At 46.1% G+C, this 19,436-nt stretch overlaps 1 pseudogene across 1 annotated transcript; it reads right to left on the bottom strand.

The window, feature by feature from the left end:
• Positions 1-946: 946 nt before the first annotated feature.
• On the bottom strand, positions 947-19,176 carry LOC309720725 (serine/threonine-protein kinase pim-1-like; annotated as a pseudogene). Its single transcript has 8 exons — positions 19,158-19,176; positions 19,005-19,099; positions 18,345-18,392; positions 18,030-18,249; positions 17,764-17,950; positions 17,621-17,665; positions 16,443-16,550; positions 947-1,036 (listed from the first exon to the last, which is right to left on the bottom strand). The product of its transcript is annotated as a serine/threonine-protein kinase pim-1-like (transcript).
• Between the last annotated feature and the right edge of the window lie 260 nt (positions 19,177-19,436).

The raw sequence follows: 19,436 nt of genomic DNA, 5'->3' as shown, positions 1-19,436 counted from the left end.
AGGCCTGAGAACAGATAGCAGGCTTAACTAGCAGGACAAAGTAGCATGTAGTACTTGAAGGAGTCATCACAGCCAATCAGTTCTCAGGAAAATGGAACATCACATAAATATTTCTCTTCTTTGATTTTCATCAATGTATTTCCTTTGATATATTTTCTGTCAATAGTTCTGCCTGATTAGAAGCTCATAGGCACTTCCTGTCACTCTACAATAAAATGATGTAAAGGCTGCCCTCTCTGCCCTCCCACTAGCTGACCTAACTGACACAAGTAAACTGTGCTAAGATACCCTACATGGACTAAGGTTCTTGGCCACATATATATAGATTTGCTTGGCTGTAGAAATCCATGTCATGGAGCTCCCAGCGCACATTTTTGATGCTTCTGTTTGTGGCAGAGGAGGTTTGGAGCTCTGCAGAGCCTTGGTGACTTTTACTGACTGTGCACCCCTACCCATTTATTATGAAGAAACAGCACAAAAGTTTTTGCTTTTTTTTCTATAATACAGATGTATGATTTAGATTTATACTTATGTGGCAGCTATTTACTGACCTGACAAAGTTATTGGAAATGATTTCATGTCATGAATTACACAAGTTATTTTCCATGAAAACTAAAAGTGGGGAGATTTAGATTGTCCAATCAATGTTGCTACTAATTCCCTGATTGATACATTTCTTTACATTTCCCCTTTTTTTTGTTGATTCAGAAATAATTCATTTATCAAATTAAACTCCAATTCCTGCAAGCTTTGACAAAGCTGAGCATGTTCGGTCTGTTGTGTATACAGTCGTGGCTCTAAATACAAACTGAAGTGGCAAAGTGCGCAAAAGCAAACTTTGTACTACTGACAAAACATGAGACCACAACTGTATTCATAACTCAGGCTGACTCAGGCTCTGTTAGAGCTTCTGCTCTGTAACCCTGTTTTGCTTGGCTTCAATAAGTCATTTCAGCCAGGGATGATTCTGAAGTTCCTCTAGGGTGAGGCGGTCTTCATGGTTCTGACAGAAACAACCCAACAGAAAACACTTGTCCTGCTAGACCTTAGTGCAGCGTTCGATACTGTCGACCATAATATCCTATTAGAGCGATTAGATCATGCTGTAGGTATTACAGGTACTGCACTGCAGTGGTTTGTATCATATCTATCTAATAGACTCCAATTCGTACATGTAAATGGAGAGTCTTCTTCACACACTGAGGTTAATTATGGAGTTCCACAGGGTTCAGTGCTAGGACCAATTCTGTTTACATTATACATGCTTCCCTTAGGCAGCATCATTAGAAGACATAGCATACATTTTCACTGCTATGCTGATGACACCCAGCTCTATCTGACCATGAAGCCAGATAACACACACCAATTAGTTAAACTGCAGGAATGTCTTAAAGACATAAAGACCTGGATGGCCGCTAACTTTCTGCTTCTTAATTCAGATCAAACTGAGGTTATTGTACTCGGCCCTGAAAAGCTTAGAAATATGGTATCTAACCAGATTCTTACTCTGGATGGCATTACCTTGGCCTCCAGTAACACTGTGAGGAACCTTGGAGTCATTTTTGACCAGGACATGTCCTTCAATGCACATATTAAACAAATATGTAAGACTGCTTTCTTCCATTTGCGCAACATCTCTAAAATTAGAAATATCCTGTCTCAGAGTGACGCTGAAAAACTAGTTCAAACTTGATGAAAAGCCTTCAGTTAATCCAAAATGCTGCAGCAAGAGTCCTGACAGGGACTAGAAAGAGAGAGCATATTTCTCCTGTTTTGGCTTCCCTTCATTGGCTTCCTGTTAAATCCAGAATTGAATTCAAAATCCTGCTCCTCACATACAAGGTCTTAAATAATCAGGCCCCACCTTATCTTAATGACCTTGTAGTACCATGTCACCCTATTAGAGCACTTCGCTCTCGCTCTGCAGGCCTACTTGTTGTTCCTAGAGTATTTAAAAGTAGAATGTGAGGCAGAGCCTTCAGTTTTCAGGCCCCTCTTCTGTGGAACCAGCTTCCAGTTTGGATTCGGGAGACAGACACTATCTCTACTTTCAAGATTAGGCTTCAAACTTTCCTTTTTGCTAAAGCATATAGTTAGGGCTGGACCAGGTGACCCTGAATCCTCCCTTAGTTATGCTGCAATAGACGTAGGCTGCCGGGGGATTCCCATGATGCATTGAGTTTTTCCTTTCCAGTCACCTTTCTCACTCACTATGTGTTAATAGACCTCTCTGCATTGAATCATATCTGTTATTAATCTCCGTCTTTCTTCCACAGCATCTCAAATTCAAATTCAAATTTTATTTGTCACACACACGCAACCATACACAGTATGACATGGGGGTGAAATGCTTGTAGCTGTACAATGCCCGACCATTAAATGACAGAAGAAAAGTTTTACAATATTTACAATTTACTACAAAAATTTACAAATTAACTTAGGAATTTACAGTAAAGAATGTGCAAATAGCAGAAGAGATTATAAAGATTATAAAGATTATAAATTATAGGAATTATAGGATTATAGGAAATGTGTGGTGGTGCGTGTGGTGACGTGTATGAGAGTCCAGTCTTATAGTGACGTGTGTGGGAGAGTCCAGTCCTACACCTGGTTCAGGCCCCGAATAGCCTGGGGGAAGAAGCTCCTCTTCATTCTCTCTGTTTTGGCCTTAAGGGAGCGGAAGCGCTTCCCAGACCTCAACAGTGAGAAGAGTCCATTGTTGGGATGGGAGAGGTCCATCATAATCTTCCTAGCTTTGGACTTGCACCGCTTGGTGTAGATGGACAGCAGGTCAGGGAGCTCTGATTGAATGATGCGTTCTGCCGAGCGCACCACCCTTTGCAGATCTCGTCTGTCCTGCTTGGTGCTGTTCCCAAACCAGGTGCAGATGTTTGACGTCAGGACGCTCTCGATGGTGCAGGAGTAGAAGTTCTTGAGCACCTTCAGTGGCAGATGGAAGTCTCTAAGTCTTCTGAGGAAGAAGAGACGCTGACGGGCTTTCTTAACCAGGGTGTTGATGTGACAGGACCATGACAGGTCCTGAGTGATGTGGACACCCAGGTATCGGAAACTGTCCACTCTCTCCACTGGCGTGCCACTGATGATGAGGGGTTTGTAATTCCTCGCCTGCTTTGTAGTGAAGTCCACGATCAGCTCCTTAGTCTTGCTGATGTTTAGGAGGAGGTTATTCTCCTGGCACCAGGTCTCCAGGTTCCTAATCTCCTCCAGGTAGGCCGTCTCGATGTTGTCGGAGATCAGGCCCACAACAGCAGTGTCGTCAGCAAACTTGACAATGGAGGTGGTGTCGGATGTGGCTACACAGTCATAAGTGTACAGTGAGTACAGCAGGGGGCTTAAAACACAGCCCTGAGGCACTCCAGTGCTGAGTGAGATGGAGGGGGAGACTTGTTTTCCCACCCTCACTGATTGGGGTCTGTCTGTCTGAGGAAGTTGAGGATCCACTGACACAGTGATGAGCTGAGTCCTAGATCCGTCAACTTGGTGAAAAGCTTAGAGGGAATTATTGTGTTGAATGCTGAACTGTAGTCCACGAACAGCATCCTAACATAATTCCCTCTGCCAGTGTCCAGGTGACTCAGGGATGTGTGGAGCAGGTGAGATATGGCATCGTCTGTGGAACGATTAGTCCGGTAAGCAAACTGAAGTGAGTCGATGGTGGCAGGAAGTGAAGAAGTGATGTGATCTCTCATCAGTCTTTCAAAACACTTCATCACAATTGAAGTCAGTGCTACTGGACGGTAGTCATTGTGGCAAGCGGGCTGTTGTTTCTTTGGAACAGGGACAATAATGGACTGTTTGAAGCACGTGGGAACCACAGCTTGGGCCAGGGAGAGATTGAAGATCTCCGTGAACACCGGTGCTAGTTGATCAGCGCAGGCTCTAAGGACCCGGCCAGGGATTGCATCTGGTCCTGCTGCCTTCCTGGTGTTCACCCTCCTGAAGGTGTTCCTCACGGCATGCTCTGTGATGACGAATGCATTTTCTTCACTGGTGCACTCCGAGCGCGCGCAGCCGTTTGTTGTTTTTATTGCTGCGGCGTCGAAGCGAGCATAAAACGTGTTCAGCTCATCAGCCAGTGAAGCATCGGCATTCATCATTGAAGAAGCTGGTCGTTTATAGTCCATTATAGTCCGCAGTCCTTTCCACAGGCTCCTAGAGTCACACTGTCGTAGCTGTGACTCTAGTTTTTCCCCGTAGCTCCGCTTTGCCTTTCGGACCGCGCTGCGCACGTTGTAGGACGCAGCCTTGTATAGGTCCATATTACCGGAGACAAGCCCTTCATTGTAGGCAGCGGTGCGTGATCTCAGAGCGTCGCGGATGTTTTTATCCACCCACGGCTTCTGGTTGGGAAACGTTCGGATGATAGTTCTTTCTGCTGTGTCGTCCGCTAGTTTCCCGATAAATCCCACAACCGCTTCCGTAAACATGTTGATGTCATCAGAGCTGCGCCGAAACATGTCCCAGTCTGCGTCATCCAGTGCGTCCTGCAGCGCGGCCACCGATTGGTCCGTCCAGCGAGCGACCTCCCTCCTGATTGGTGGTTGCTGCTTTAGCCTTTGTTTGTAAGCAGGTATGAGGAAGATGGCGGAATGGTCCGATTTTCCAAATGCCGGCAGGGGTTGAGCCTTGTAACAGTTCTTGAACGGGGTGTAGCAGTGGTCTAATGTCCTCGTGCCCCGGGTGGGGCAGTTGATGTGCTGGTGAAGGTTGTGAAATGTCCGTTTGAGATTCACTCTGTTAAAATCTCCCATAACAATGAGTGCGGAGTCCGCGTGAGGCGGAATGTAAACAGTGCAGGCAATGACCGCAGTGAATTCCCGAGGGAGATAGAAAGGGCGACATTTAACGATCAAAAGCTCCAGATTGGGCGAGCAAGAGCGTGTGAGTGGGGAGATGTTTGTGCTGTCGCACCATCTGTTGTTCACCATCAAACACACTCCACCACCTCTTTTCTTCCCCGACTCCATTGTCCTGTCCATGCGGTAAACCGAAAAGAACCCCGTTGGCTGCACGGCGTGGTCTGGTATCGCTGGGTTCAGCCAAGTCTCGGTGAAGCAGAGGAGGTTGCAGTCCCGAATGTCTCTCTGGAACTTGATTCTGGCTCTGAGGTCATCAAGCTTGTTCTCGATGGATTGAACATTGGCTAGCAGGATACTGGGCATGGGTGCGCGGTGTGCGCGAGCCCGTAGCCTGTTCCTGATGCCGGTTCTTTTACCTCGAGGCCGTCGCTTAGGGTCGCGTCCTTTGTTCTCTCTCAGGATCTCCTTTGGCCAGGTTGGGTCCGGAGTTAAACATGGTGAAATGTTTGTGTATTGCAGACCAATAGAAACCAAAGTGTCTCTACTGTAGCGGATTTGTGTGTTTTGCATGATGCCCATGCAAGATTATCGCAGATATAGCAAAAAGTGACGAAAAACTGCAAAAAGTGGAGAAGTTAGGGCAGAGCATCCAGCACGGCAGCCGACCTCACCGGCGCCATTTTTTTCGAGATCTCGAGATCACAATTCGGATTGTCAATATAACACCCAGCCAAGAAGGCAGATGAAACCTCAAACTGTCCCACAAGGAGGGGACACAACACTGGCTCAGAAGACAGGTCAACATGGTGGCTGACTGGGAACGTGTCTCGATGACGCTGAAACTAAACGTTTGCAGTCGTTAGCCCAGAAATACCCTCACGTGGCTGGCCTGTCGACTGTGGGGCAGTCCGTGGAGGGCAGGCAGCTGTGGGTGATGCGGATCGCCAGGGACCCCGACAGAAAGTCACTGGGGAAGCCTAAATTTGGATACGTTGGGAACATGCACGGCAACGAGGCCGTGTCCAGACAGGTGCTGGTTTGCCTGCTGGCCAGATACGGGGAGGAAGAGCGCATCACTGAACTGGTTAACGGCACAGATGTTTGCATTGTTCCCGGCATGAGTCCCGATGGCTTTGAGAGGTCCACAGAGGGGGACTGCAGTGGTGATCACAGTGGTCGAAATAACGCCAAAAATAAGGACCTAAGCGGAGGCTTTCCTGACCAGTTCGACAAGTCTAACGTGGATCCAGCTGATATCCCCGAGGTGATGGAGGTGATGAGATGGATCCAGGAGATGGGATTTGTGCTGTCGGGGGGCCTGCATGGTGGCACTTTGGTTGCCAGTTACCCTTTTGATGACTCAGCCTCCCACGAGCAAGAAGGTCACTACAGCCCGTCGGCAGACGATGGTCTGTTTCGCCAACTGGCCCTGGTATACAGGGAGTGCAGAATTATTAGGCAAGTTGTATTTTTGAGGAATTTTATTATTGAACAAGAAACATGTTCTCAATGAACCCAAAAAACTCATTACTATCAAAGCTGAATGTTTTTGGAAGTAGTTTTTAGTTTGTTTTTAGTTTTAGCTATTTTAGGGGGATATCTGTGTGTGCAGGTGACTATTACTGTGCATAATTATTAGCCAACTTAACAAAAAACAAATATATACCCATTTCAATTATTTATATTTACCAGTGAAACCAATATAACATCTCCACATTCACAAATATACATTTTTAATTGCACCTTAGAACACACATGCATCAACACTACAATGAGCGGGTGGAGGGAGGTTTGGAGTCTTCTCTCACCCCCGTTCTCTGCGGCCTGCTGGAGCGGGGGGGCTAGGAGGAGGAGTTGGCCGTCCGACTGCGGTCTGGAGTGTGGGGCCTCCCTGCTGCTGCGGAGTCGGGGTGGTCTGCCTCTCCCCACCGCAGGGAAAAGGGTAACACCACCTGGGTCTGGGTGCAGTTCCCCCCCTCCAGGGGCAAGGGTACCTAGACCCGGTTTGTAGAGTACGCTTGGGGAGTGTGATCGTGTGTACAGTGTCTCTTTACGTCTGTCTCCACGTTGGTTGAGTGTGGAGTAAGTGCATATGAGAGCATGAGGGTGGGAATGGATGTTTGTATCTGTGTGTGCCTGTATGTCTGTGTCTATATGTCAGGTTGAGTATCAGACGCCACCTCTCTGGGGACATCTCAGGCCCTCCAAGGTTTGGAGGCCTATCTCCACCCACCACCACTTCCCCTGCCAGTGGCGGACTCCCTCAGACATCGGTGCATTGGTGGTTCTTTATGTCTGGGGATGGGCGTCCGGGTACACACCGGCTCACTCCTTGGCAGCCGCTTATCGGGGCCTGGAGCCTGGGGCTCGCTCGGGCCACTTCGGAGGTGGGGTGCCCCCGGCCTCTCGGCCTGGGGCTCGGTCACTCAGGCACAGCTGGCTGCCGGCGGAGCTCACGGGCGCGTCACTGCAACTCCCCCTGGCTTCTGCTCCGCGGCTGCTGAGTGAGCCCTCATCTGGGACTCTCCTCAGCTCTTACTGGGACAGTGGCGCGGCTGCCCCTCTGTTGGTCTTCCTTGGTCTCTTGTGTTCTGGGGGCCTCTGCATGTCTGGAGTTTTGATCTCCTCCATACCTGCTTCATACCCTGGAGGACGGGGCTGTGTCTCCCCACACTCCCTAGCAGATCGTTACATGGAGAAACCTTTGGAATGCAAGCATGCTGATCCACACAGGTATGCACACAGGTGTCCACACGGGTATTCACAGACGCGGACTACAGCTTTCTTGGCTGCTGCCTCAAAGCACACTGTGCGCTGTCTATCTTGCGTGCTGCACAATATCGTTTATTATTTAGTATCTACTGATATCTACTGCTAGCTAGTTTATTGTGATGGTGCTGTGTTTTTTTTATTATGTTGCTCTTTGTTGTTTGCTTTCTCTTCTGTTTTTTTTCTCCATACAGGTGACCCAGGTGTTTTTTTGTTTTGTTTTTCTTCTTTTTTTTCCTTTTCTTTCTTCCCCCCTTCTCACCGTCTCTTCTCCCCTTTGGTTTTCTTTCTCTCCCTCTTTCTTTCATTCTTTCTCCCTGTCCTATCCCCCAGTCATGTCTGCATGTTAATGCAGCACTACGGGCAATACCTACAACCACGATTACCGACACTAACAAGCTGATCTACAATACGGCAACAGTGATCAGTGAGATGCTTGGCTACAAGTTGAACAGCGACAAGGGGCAGTACCCTCCATGGAGAAGGAGGCTAGAGGGCAAGATCAAAGTAGCATGGAGGGAGGTTAGCCAACTAACGGAGTTGCAGAAAGGTGCGACAAATAAGGTGCCTACGAAATACAGCAAGCTGTCCATACCTGAGGCCTTGGAAACTGCCAAGCAAAGACTCACAGCCTTGGCCAGCCGCTTGAGGAGGTACACCAGAGAGATAGAAGGCAGGAGAATAAACCAGCTGTTCTCCACAGAACCAGCAAAGGTGTACTCTCAGTGGCAAGGGAACAATAAGAGAACAGCACCACCAAGGCTGGAGACGGAGCAATACTGGAAGAGCATCTGTCTGTGAGGAAGTTGAGGATCCACTGACACAGTGATGAGCTGAGTCCTAGATCCGTCAACTTGGTGAAAAGCTTAGAGGGAATTATTGTGTTGAATGCTGAACTGTAGTCCACGAACAGCATCCTAACATAATTCCCTCTGCCAGTGTCCAGGTGACTCAGGGATGTGTGGAGCAGGTGAGATATGGCATCGTCTGTGGAACGATTAGTCCGGTAAGCAAACTGAAGTGAGTCGATGGTGGCAGGAAGTGAAGAAGTGATGTGATCTCTCATCAGTCTTTCAAAACACTTCATCACAATTGAAGTCAGTGCTACTGGACGGTAGTCATTGTGGCAAGCGGGCTGTTGTTTCTTTGGAACAGGGACAATAATGGACTGTTTGAAGCACGTGGGAACCACAGCTTGGGCCAGGGAGAGATTGAAGATCTCCGTGAACACCGGTGCTAGTTGATCAGCGCAGGCTCTAAGGACCCGGCCAGGGATTGCATCTGGTCCTGCTGCCTTCCTGGTGTTCACCCTCCTGAAGGTGTTCCTCACGGCATGCTCTGTGATGACGAATGCATTTTCTTCACTGGTGCACTCCGAGCGCGCGCAGCCGTTTGTTGTTTTTATTGCTGCGGCGTCGAAGCGAGCATAAAACGTGTTCAGCTCATCAGCCAGTGAAGCATCGGCATTCATCATTGAAGAAGCTGGTCGTTTATAGTCCGAAGTCCGAAGGGAGAAGGATGCAACCCATAACGGCAATGCTCAGTGGCTAGAGGATCTGAGGGCTCACCACAGCGACCTCCCTGAACAGGGTCCAGTAACCATCACAGTGGCAGATATCCAAGAAAGGGTCTCCAGTATGAAGAGTTGGACAGCACCAGGGCCTGACATGGTTCACGCCTACTGGCTGAAGAAGCTGACTGCACTCCACGAGCGTCTGGCAGCACAAATGAACCAGCTGCTAGTTAACGAGAGACACCCAGAATGGCTAACTGAAGGCCGGACGGTCCTGATCCCCAAGGACCCCAAGAAGGGACCGGTCCCCTCCAACTACCGACCAATAACCTGCCTCAGTACTACATGGAAGCTCCTGTCAGGCATCATATCGGCTAAGATGAACAGGCACATGGGTCAATACATGAGCGGGACACAGAAAGGAATTGGCAAGAATACCAGAGGCGCAAAACACCAGCTACTGGTAGACAGAACAATCAGCCGAGACTGCAAGACCAGACTGAAAAACCTGTGCACTGCCTGGATTGATTACAAGAAGGCCTATGACTCAATGCCCCACAGCTGGATACTGGAATGCCTAGAATTGTACAAGATCAATGGGACCCTAAGAGCCTTCATCAGGAACTCAATGGGGATGTGGCGTACAACACTAGAGGCCAACTCCAAGCCCATAGCACAAGTCACCATCAAGTGCGGGATCTACCAAGGAGATGCTCTGTCCCCACTGCTGTTCTGCATAGGCCTGAACCCCCTCAGTGAGATCATTAACAAGACTGGCTACGGATACCGACTACGGAACGGAGCAGTTGTCAGCCACCTCCTGTACATGGATGACATCAAGCTGTATGCCAAGAGTGAACGAGACATCGATTCACTGATCCACACTACCAGGCTATACAGCAATGACATTGGAATGTCGTTCGGACTGGAGAAGTGTAGTCGGATGATAACAAAGAGAGGGAAGGTAGTCAGAACTGAGGGGATTGAACTACCAGAAGGCAACATTGCAGACATAGAGGACAGTTACAAGTACCTGGGGATCCCGCAGGCAAATGGGAACCATGAAGAGGCCGCTAGAAAAGCTGCAACCACCAAGTACCTGCAGAGGGTCAGGCAAGTCCTGAGGAGTCAGCTGAATGGTAAGAACAAGATCCGGGCCATCAACACGTACGCCCTGCCCGTGATCAGGTACCCTGCTGGGGTAATAGGCTGGCCAAAGGAGGAGACAGAAGCCACTGACATAAAGACAAGAAAGCTCCTTACCATGCATGGAGGGTTTCACCCCAAATCCAGCACCCTGAGGCTGTACGCTAAGCGGAAGGAAGGGGGCCGGGGACTGGTGAGTGTCAGCACCACAGTCCAGGATGAGACAAGGAACATCCAAGAATACATTGGGAAGATGGCCCCAACTGACCGAGTGCTCAGTGAATACCTCAGGCAGCAGAAACCCAAGAAAGAGGAGGGAGACGAGGAACCATCATGGAAGGACAGGCCCCTGCACGGTATGTACCACCGGCAGATAGAGGAGGTGGCTGATATCCAGAAATCCTACCAGTGGCTGGACAAAGCTGGACTGAAAGAAAGCACAGAGGCACTAATCATGGCAGCACAAGAACAAGCTCTGAGCACAAGATCCATAGAGGCTGGGGTCTATCACACCAGGCAAGACCCCAGGTGCAGGCTGTGTAAAGATGCCCCAGAGACAATCCAGCACATAACAGCAGGGTGCAAGATGCTAGCAGGCAAGGCATACATGGAACGCCATAACCAAGTGGCCGGCATAGTGTACAGGAACATCTGTGCCGAGTATAACCTGGAAGTCCCGAGGTCAAAATGGGAGATGCCCCCAAGGGTGGTGGAGAATGACCGAGCTAAGATCCTGTGGGACTTCCAGATACAGACGGACAAAATGGTGGTGGCTAACCAACTGGACATAGTGGTGGTAGACAAACAGAAGAAGACGGCCGTAGTGATCGATGTAGCGGTTCCGAATGACAGCAATATCAGGAAGAAGGAACACGAGAAGCTGGAGAAATACCAAGGGCTCAGAGAAGAGCTCGAGAGGATGTGGAGGGTGAAGGTAACGGTGGTCCCCGTGGTAATCGGAGCACTAGGTGCGGTGACTCCCAAGCTAGGCAAGTGGCTCCAGCAGATCCCGGGAACAACATCGGAGATCTCTGTCCAGAAGAGCGCAGTCCTGGGAACAGCTAAGATACTGCGCAGGACCCTCAAGCTCCCAGGCCTCTGGTAGAGGACCCGAGCTTGAAGGATAAACCGCCCGCAGGGGCGTACTGGGTGTTTTTATATATATATACACTCAACAAAAATATAAACGTAACACCTTTGTTACTGCTCCCATTCCCCATGGGATGGACGTAGAGACCTAAAATTCATTTCAGATACACAATATAACCATCCCTTCCAAACAGTGGTCACAAATCAGTCCAAATGTGTGGTAGTGGGCACATCTGCCATATTGAGATAATCCATCCCACCTCACAGGTGTGCCACATCAGGATGCTGATCTGACATTATGAGTAGTGCACAGGTGTACCTCAGACTGCCCACAACAAAAGGCCACCCTGGAATGTGCAGTTTTTTGCGCTATTGGGGGTCTGGGGACCCAGAACCGGTCAGTATCTGGTGTGACCACCATTTGCCTCATGCAGTGCAACACATCGTCGCATGGAGTCTATCAGATTGTCAATTGTGGCCTGTGGAATGTTGGTCCACTCCACTTCAATGGCTGTGCAAGGTTGTTGGATATTCGTGGGAACTGGTACACGCTGTCGTATACGCCGGTCAAGCACATCCCGAACATGCTCAATGGGTGACATGTCCGGTGAGTATGCTGGCCATGCAAGAACTGGGACATTCTCAGCTGCCATCTGCCCTGAACAATGTGAACCATGATTCATTCGTGAAGCGCACACCTCTCCAACGTGCCAGACGCCATCGAATGTGAGCATTTGCCCACACAAGTCTGTTACGGCGACGAGCTGGAGTCAGGTCAAGACCCCGATGAGGACGACGGGCATGCAGTTGAGCGTCCCTGAGACGGTTTCTGACAGTTTGTGCAGAAATTGTTTGGTTGTGCAAACCAATTGTTGCAGCAGCTGTCTGGGTGGCTGGTCTCAGACGATCTTGGAGGTGAACCTGCTGGATGTGGAGGTCCTGGGCTGGTGTGGTTACACGAGGTCTGCGGTTGTGAGGCCGGTTGGATGTGCTGCCATATTCTCTGAAACACCTGTGGAGACGGCTTATGGTTGAGAAATGAACATTCAATGCACGGGTGACAGATCTGGTTGACATTCCTGCTGTCAGCATGCCAATTGCACGCTCCCTCATTGCTTGTGGCATCTGTGGCATTTTGCTGTGAGACAAAACTGCACATTCCAGGGTGGCCTTTTGTTGTGGGCAGTCTGAGGTACACCTGTGCACTACTCATGATGTCAGATCAGCATCCTGATGTGGCACACCTGTGAGGTGGGATGGATTATCTCAATATAGCAGATGTGCCCACTACCACACATTTGGACTGATTTGTGACCACTGTTTGGGAGGGATGGTTATATTGTGTATCTGGAATGAATTTTAGGTCTCTACGTCCATCCCATGGGGAATGGGAGCAAAAACAAAAGTGTTGCGTTTATATTTTTGTTCAGTATGTATATATATATATATATATATATATATATATATATATATATATATATATCAACAACCCTTGGTTTTCTCCTCAGCTCTCCAGTCTACTAAAAAAAAAAGGGATGCTGCCTGGGCTAAGTGTCACAGTCCTGGGTCTCCTGACCCAGCGTTTTTAGTTCTTTGTGATGTTTGTATTATTGTACTTGTGAGTTATTCTATGGTTTCTAGTTTCGATCCCTTGCCCTTCATGTTTCTCTGTGTCCCCTCTGTTCTGTGTAAGTCTGTGTCTGCATGTTGAGTTCCCCTCTGTGTCTTTCGGTTCTTAGAGTCCTCTGCCTTATGGTTTATATCTCTGTGTTTCTTAGTTGCTGTCTCCACTGTGTCAAGTTCGTGTCTCTGTGTGAAACTTCCTGTTTTACTTTGAAGGTCCGTGTCTTATGTGAATGCATCCTGCTTTGCTTGTCTCGTCAGTCCTGATTTCTCCCAGCTGTGCCCTCCTTCTGTGTCTCATTCCCCTCGTTACTCCCCAGTGTATTTAAACCCTGTGTTTCTCTGAGTCAGTGTTGCGTCGTCCCTCATGCTGTGTGGATCTCCCTGTGTCTCCCTGTGAGTTTTAGTCCATTGTTTCCCAGTTTAGCTTAGTTTACTTTGTATGCTCATTTTTCTGTGACCAGCCAATAAAGCTGTGATTTTGAGTTCATCCCCTGAGTCTGAGTCCTGCATTTTGGGTCCAACTCCTGCCTGCCGCACAGCGATTCATGACACTAAGGCCAGAAGATCTAAATCCGAAGCGGACTGGCTGATTTTTAGACAGCTCAGAAACCGTTCAACTCCCTTAATTAAAAAGGCCAAATCAGAATTCTATCTTTCAAAAACTACTAAACATTTGAACGATCCTAAAAAAGTCTGGAAAATAATAAAATCTTCTTAAGGGGACATAACTACAAATGAGACGCCAACTTTTGTTGTAAAAGACTCTTTTACACTTTAACAGAGAAATGCGACATTCTAAACTGCTTTAATGAGCATTTTGTTTCTTCAGGATCTCTATTTGAATCTTTATATCCAGATTTAAAATAGCTTAATCAACAAGAGGCTCTCTCTGCAACCGCTCAAACTGAATCTGTGGTCCAACCCTTCAGTTTTTCTCCGCTAAATGTTTTTGAGGTCCACAGGGCTTTAAATCTGTTGGCTCTAAATAAATCTGCAGGACCAGATCAACTTGATCCCTATTTTCTTAAGTTGGCTGCAGATTTTATAGCAGAACCGATAACTTACATTTTTAATCTTAGCCTCTCGAACAGTGAGATCCCTGTAATATGGAAATCTGCCTATGTTCTCCCTTTGCTCAAAGGAGGTGATCCTTCAGATGTTAATAACTACAGGCCCATATCTAAATTGTGTGTTCTAGAAAAGTTCTAGAAAAGTTCATTAGTGAACAACTGAAAGACTTCTTTAATTCAGTTCTTTCCCAACATCAGTCAGGATTCAGAAAACAACACAGCACAATAACTGCTGCTATTAAAGTGGTTAATGACATTGTTGATTCAATGGACTGCAAAAAATACTGTGCTGCTCTTTTTCTTGATTTGTCAAAAGCTTTTGACACAGTTGACCATGCTATTTTATTAAATAGACTAAACAATATTGGTCTATCTGTAAATGCTGTAAGTTGGTCTTCAAATTACTTGTCAGCAAGAAAACAGTGTGTCCGTGCTGCTGGGTCTTCTTCCTCTTTTCTCCCAGTATCCAAAGGAGTTCCGCAGGGCTCCATATTAGGACCATTGCTATTTTCTCTTTACATAAACAACCTTTGTGATAATTTGTCAAATGCAGCATTTCATCTTTATGCAGATGATACAATTATTTATTGTTCATCCCCTTCAGTAGCACAAACCCTGCAATTTCTGCAGTCTGCCTTTGATGTCGTTCAGTCCCATTTAACTCAACTTAAGTTGGTGTTAAATCAAGAGAAATCCAAGTTCATGTTATTCTCAAATGGCAAAGAGTTGTTAGCTACGTCTCCTAAGATTAAAACAATTCAAGGATCTGAAATTGAAATGGTCACATCTTACAAGTATCTAGGGATCAACATAGATCAGAATTTGGCATTTAAGACTCACATTCAAAGGCTTGTGTCGAAGTTAAAACTAAAACTAGGTTACTTTTTTAGGAACCAATCCTGTTTCTCCCTCCAAGTGAGAAAACATTTGATTCGTGCAACCTTTTTACCTTTATTGGATTATGGTGACCTGCTTTTTATGAATGCACCTGCCCACTACCTAAAGAGGTTGGATACTGTGTACCATTGTGCTTTAGGTTTTATTACTGGCTATGGAAATCGTGTACATCATTGTTCTTTGTATGCTGCTGCTAAATGCCCATCTTTGCATATTCGCAGACTCTCCCATTGGTTGATCTTTATCTATAAATCTCTCCTTGGGCTGGTTCCATCTTATTTATGTGTTTATATGTGTAAAAACCACAACCAATACAGCCTTCGTTCGCACAATATCATACAATTTATTGTCCCGAAAATCAGAACAGAATTGGGGAAAAAGGCTTTTAAATACGCTGCCCCTGCTTCCTGGAATAATCTGCAGAAGGAACTGAAATTATCAGAATTGGTTACCTTGGGAGAGTTTAAGTCTGTCTTAAAGGAACGAGAAAACAGCTCTTTTACTCAGTGTGATTGTTTTTAATGTACTCTTAATTTGATCTGTTATTGTATATTTTACACATGTTGGTATGGCATATTGTATTTGTTTTAAATGTTATATACCTATGTGGTATGTGACTTTTGTTGCCATGATGCCAGGTCTCTCTTGGAAATGAGATTTTTAATCTCAATGAGATTTTTTTTACCTGGATAAATAAAGGACTAATAAAAAAAACAAAAAGTCTTTATCCTGTCTTCTTTCTCTCACCCAACCAATCACAACAGATGGCCCCGGCCCTCCCTGAGCCTGGTTCTGCCGGAGGTTTCTTCCTGTTAAAAGGGAGTTTTTCCTTCCCACTGTTGCCAAAGTGCTTGCTCATAGGGGGTCATATGATTGTTGGGCTTTTCTCTGTATCTACTGTACAATATAAAGCACCTTGAGGTGACTTTTGTTGTGATTTGGCGCTATATAAATAAAAGTGAATTGAATTAAACACGGTGGCACGGTGGTTAGCACTGTTGCCGCACAGCAAGAAGGTCCTGAGTTCAATTCCACCATCAGGCCAGGGTCTTTCTGTGTGGAGTTTGCATGTTCTCCCCATGTTTACGTGGGTTCTCTCCGGGTACTCCGGCTTCCTCCCACTGTCCAAAGACATGCACTTATTGTGGATAGGTTAATTGGTTAATCCAAATTGCCCATAGGTGTGAATGTGCGAGTGAATGTGAGTGCAAATGGTTGTCTGTCTCTGTGTGTTGGCCCTGCGACAGACTGGCGACCTGTCCAGGGTGTGCCCCACCTCTCGCCCTATGACAGCTGGGATAGGCTCCAGCGACCCTGAAAAGGATAAGCAGACGTGAATGGATGGATGGATGAATTAAACTTGTAATCTGTTCAGAAATACAATAGAGTGGTTTGAGTTTATATGTTGGTGTGTATATAAGTCTGCGTGTGCATTAGTGATACAGATAACACTGAAAACAGAATTCTCAAGCCTTGTAATGCGACAGGTTAAAGAATTAACATTCAGCTTACCCTCTGAAATGTCAGTGTGCATCTCAGATGTGTTGTTGTCATCAGGGATGATGTGATGTACCAGCCAATCCATCACCGCACCCAGCTGCAAAACTGTGACGCAATCTGCTGTGGTGTGTTAAGGTTCAAAATTGAGGAGGGAGAGTACAAACAACTCTTGGTCCAGAGGGTCTTTGGTCAAACAATGATTTTAATGAACACACGTGTGGGAAGACACTCTGTACGCAGACAGCCAGTAGTCCTCGACTTAATCAAAGCATGAACAGATATTTTATAGCATCAGGGTTTGATTTACTGACGCCCCTTCATGCGTCACAGATACATTTTATACATAGATCAGACTTTTAACCCAGAAGATCATCTTCTATTTTCATGGCTAGCCCTTCCTGTCTACCTTTCAGTTCTTGTCTTGTTCCTCTTTCTTGCCGAGACAACAAGGAACGGTTCCTCTTTTACCGAGACACTTTTGCAGTTACAACCAGACATGAGTAATCTCTCCTCTAAATAAATTTAACTCTATGTGTGTGTGTGTCACGACCTCACATGCTCTTTGTGTCACCTCTTCACCTACTGTCTGTGTCTCGTCCTCAAATGCTCTTTCTCAATTCACCTGTTGCACTTCTGACCTTTTACCAGACCAGAAGCTCACTGAGACTATGTGTATGTCTTCTACTAAATAAATGTTTTAACCAAGAACCTCTACTAAAACCTTAATATAAAATGATCTGATATATAAGTGTTTTGTAAGCATGTATTGCAATTCCTTCTATGTTCTAGTTTTCCCTCAGCATGGATCATCTAGACACTCTCACTAGATGAAGCTTAAGACCTTTAAAGAACCTGAACATCAACTCAAATAAGCACAGATATGCAATATGTATAAAATAGTTATAACTGCACCTGGAATACAAAGTTAATTTAATACCTGTATGCATAAAACCTTAAAGCCTTCTTAAAGCTATCTGTTACATTGTTAAAGCCTCGTCTTAGCCTGCTGCTCAAAATAACTTCCTGCTTTCACTTCTGCATACAACTTCCTGTCAGCCTGCAACTCAGTCTTTCTGAAAGAGACACTGTTTAACCCCTGAATGCAATATAAACTCCAGATTATATTATTAATGCAATGGTAATGATGACAATTATTTAACAATAGCAGTAAAATAATTTCCCTGCTCCACAGGTGGCATTAAAGTCCTGCCAGTTTACAGCGGCTGATTTGGTCCCTAAAATCCAGAAAGTAATTATTCATGGTAAGGAATTCATGTGGACACTAAACGTGTGGGCAGGCAAGGACATTTAAACAGTGAGGCTGACAACCTACCATTTCTTCATGTGACTGCTTCTGGTCTAAAAGGGACTCCAACACCAAAATCGATGAATTTGACACATAGAAATGCTGGATGATCAGGCAATGTGTCAAACACAATATTGTCTGGCTTAATGTCTCGATGGTAGACACCCTTGGATTGCATTTCAGCGGCTGCATGTACCAGCTGTCTCATTATGACCAGACAGACAAATGAAAAACCTGTTCAAATAATCAGATTTACATTATCCATTAAAGTTTGCCATATATGTCATCTTGACCTTAACCTCCCTCTCGTGCACAAAGATTCTTCTGTTTGCCAGGTAGGCTTCCAAGTCTATGTTTTTTTGGCCTTTAAAAGAGCATAATGAGTTCGTCTTCCAAGTCATACCAGTCGTTTAAAATGGGCGTCACATTGCTGCTCGTACCCTCTGGTCCTGCCCCCACTTTTATTAGCAATGCCACCTCCTTGGGAATCTCGGTCATTTTACCATTAAGAAGCTTGAGAAACAGAACATCAAGGTCAGTGTTCAAACATTAGGCCCTTTGAGGTACACGTTGGGGGAAAACAACAGAAAAAGACAAACATTTCTTACCACTGGTAGGTAGCTGACTAAAAACTGAGCAACATGCTTAATCACCACCTGCATTACAGAGAAAATGTGTTATAGAAAAAGAGAACAGGAGGAACTAGAAGAATTGTAAAGTGCACACATAAGAAGCCTGTTGGGTTTGTGTTTCCACAAACCCCACTAATTCTAGAGACTTATTCATCATGAAGAAAACAAGACAGTCGATCGATCGATTATTTGCACAAGGGAGGCCTCGTCTGTGTCCACCACGAAAATGACCCCCAGATCTGACCTCCTCCTGCTACCTTTTATTGGGAGACAGTTCACACAAAACACATCAGAACAAATCCACGCCCACATGGTTCTAAGACAAAGCATTTTATGTATATGTGTGAACTTCTGTCTGTGTGTGTGTGTGTGTGTGTGTGTGTGTGTGTGTGTGTGTGTGTGTGTGTGTGTCAGACCTCCTGCTGACCAAAGGGTCATAAACGCAGGAAGCTTACATCAAAAGAAACAAATCTTTCAGATAGGATGTATCTACAATAAAACCTCCCCCAGCACAGAGTGGTTGGAGAGGTGGTCAGGATCAAAGGAATGGCTTTGATCCTACTGCTTGAACTAAGACTGTACAAATTTAAGAAACACAATGGCAACATTCAACAATTAGACTTAACAAAGCCATACTGGGAAATTGTCTTCTCTGCGTTTTCCAAAGAAGACAGTCCCAAAGCCTCCTTCGCCCAGCTTACCCTGCTCTTCGTATTTTTCTTCTAAGTCCTCTAAAGAGAGACAAAACAAACACAGGGGTTGTGATTAGTTGTATGTAGGAAAGCTGACTTTGCCTCAATGTACACATTCATACAGTCTTTGTTAGAAGCTTCCTAGTGATTAATTCAATTCAATTCAATTTTATTTATATAGTGCCAAATCACAACAAAAGTCGCCTCAAGGCGCTTCATAGATACAGAGAAAAACCCAACAATCACATGACCCCCTATGAGCAAGCACTTTGGCGACAGTGGGAAGGAAAAACTCCCTTTTAACAGGAAGAAACCTCTGGCAAAACCAGGCTCAGGGAGGGGCGGGGCCATCTGCTGCGACCGGTTGGGCTGAGAG

Source organism: Aulonocara stuartgranti (genome assembly GCF_965226115.1).
Source record: "Aulonocara stuartgranti genome assembly, chromosome: 13".
Taxonomy (NCBI): Eukaryota; Metazoa; Chordata; class Actinopteri; order Cichliformes; family Cichlidae; genus Aulonocara; species Aulonocara stuartgranti.
This window is presented reverse-complemented; position numbering and strand designations above follow the sequence as displayed.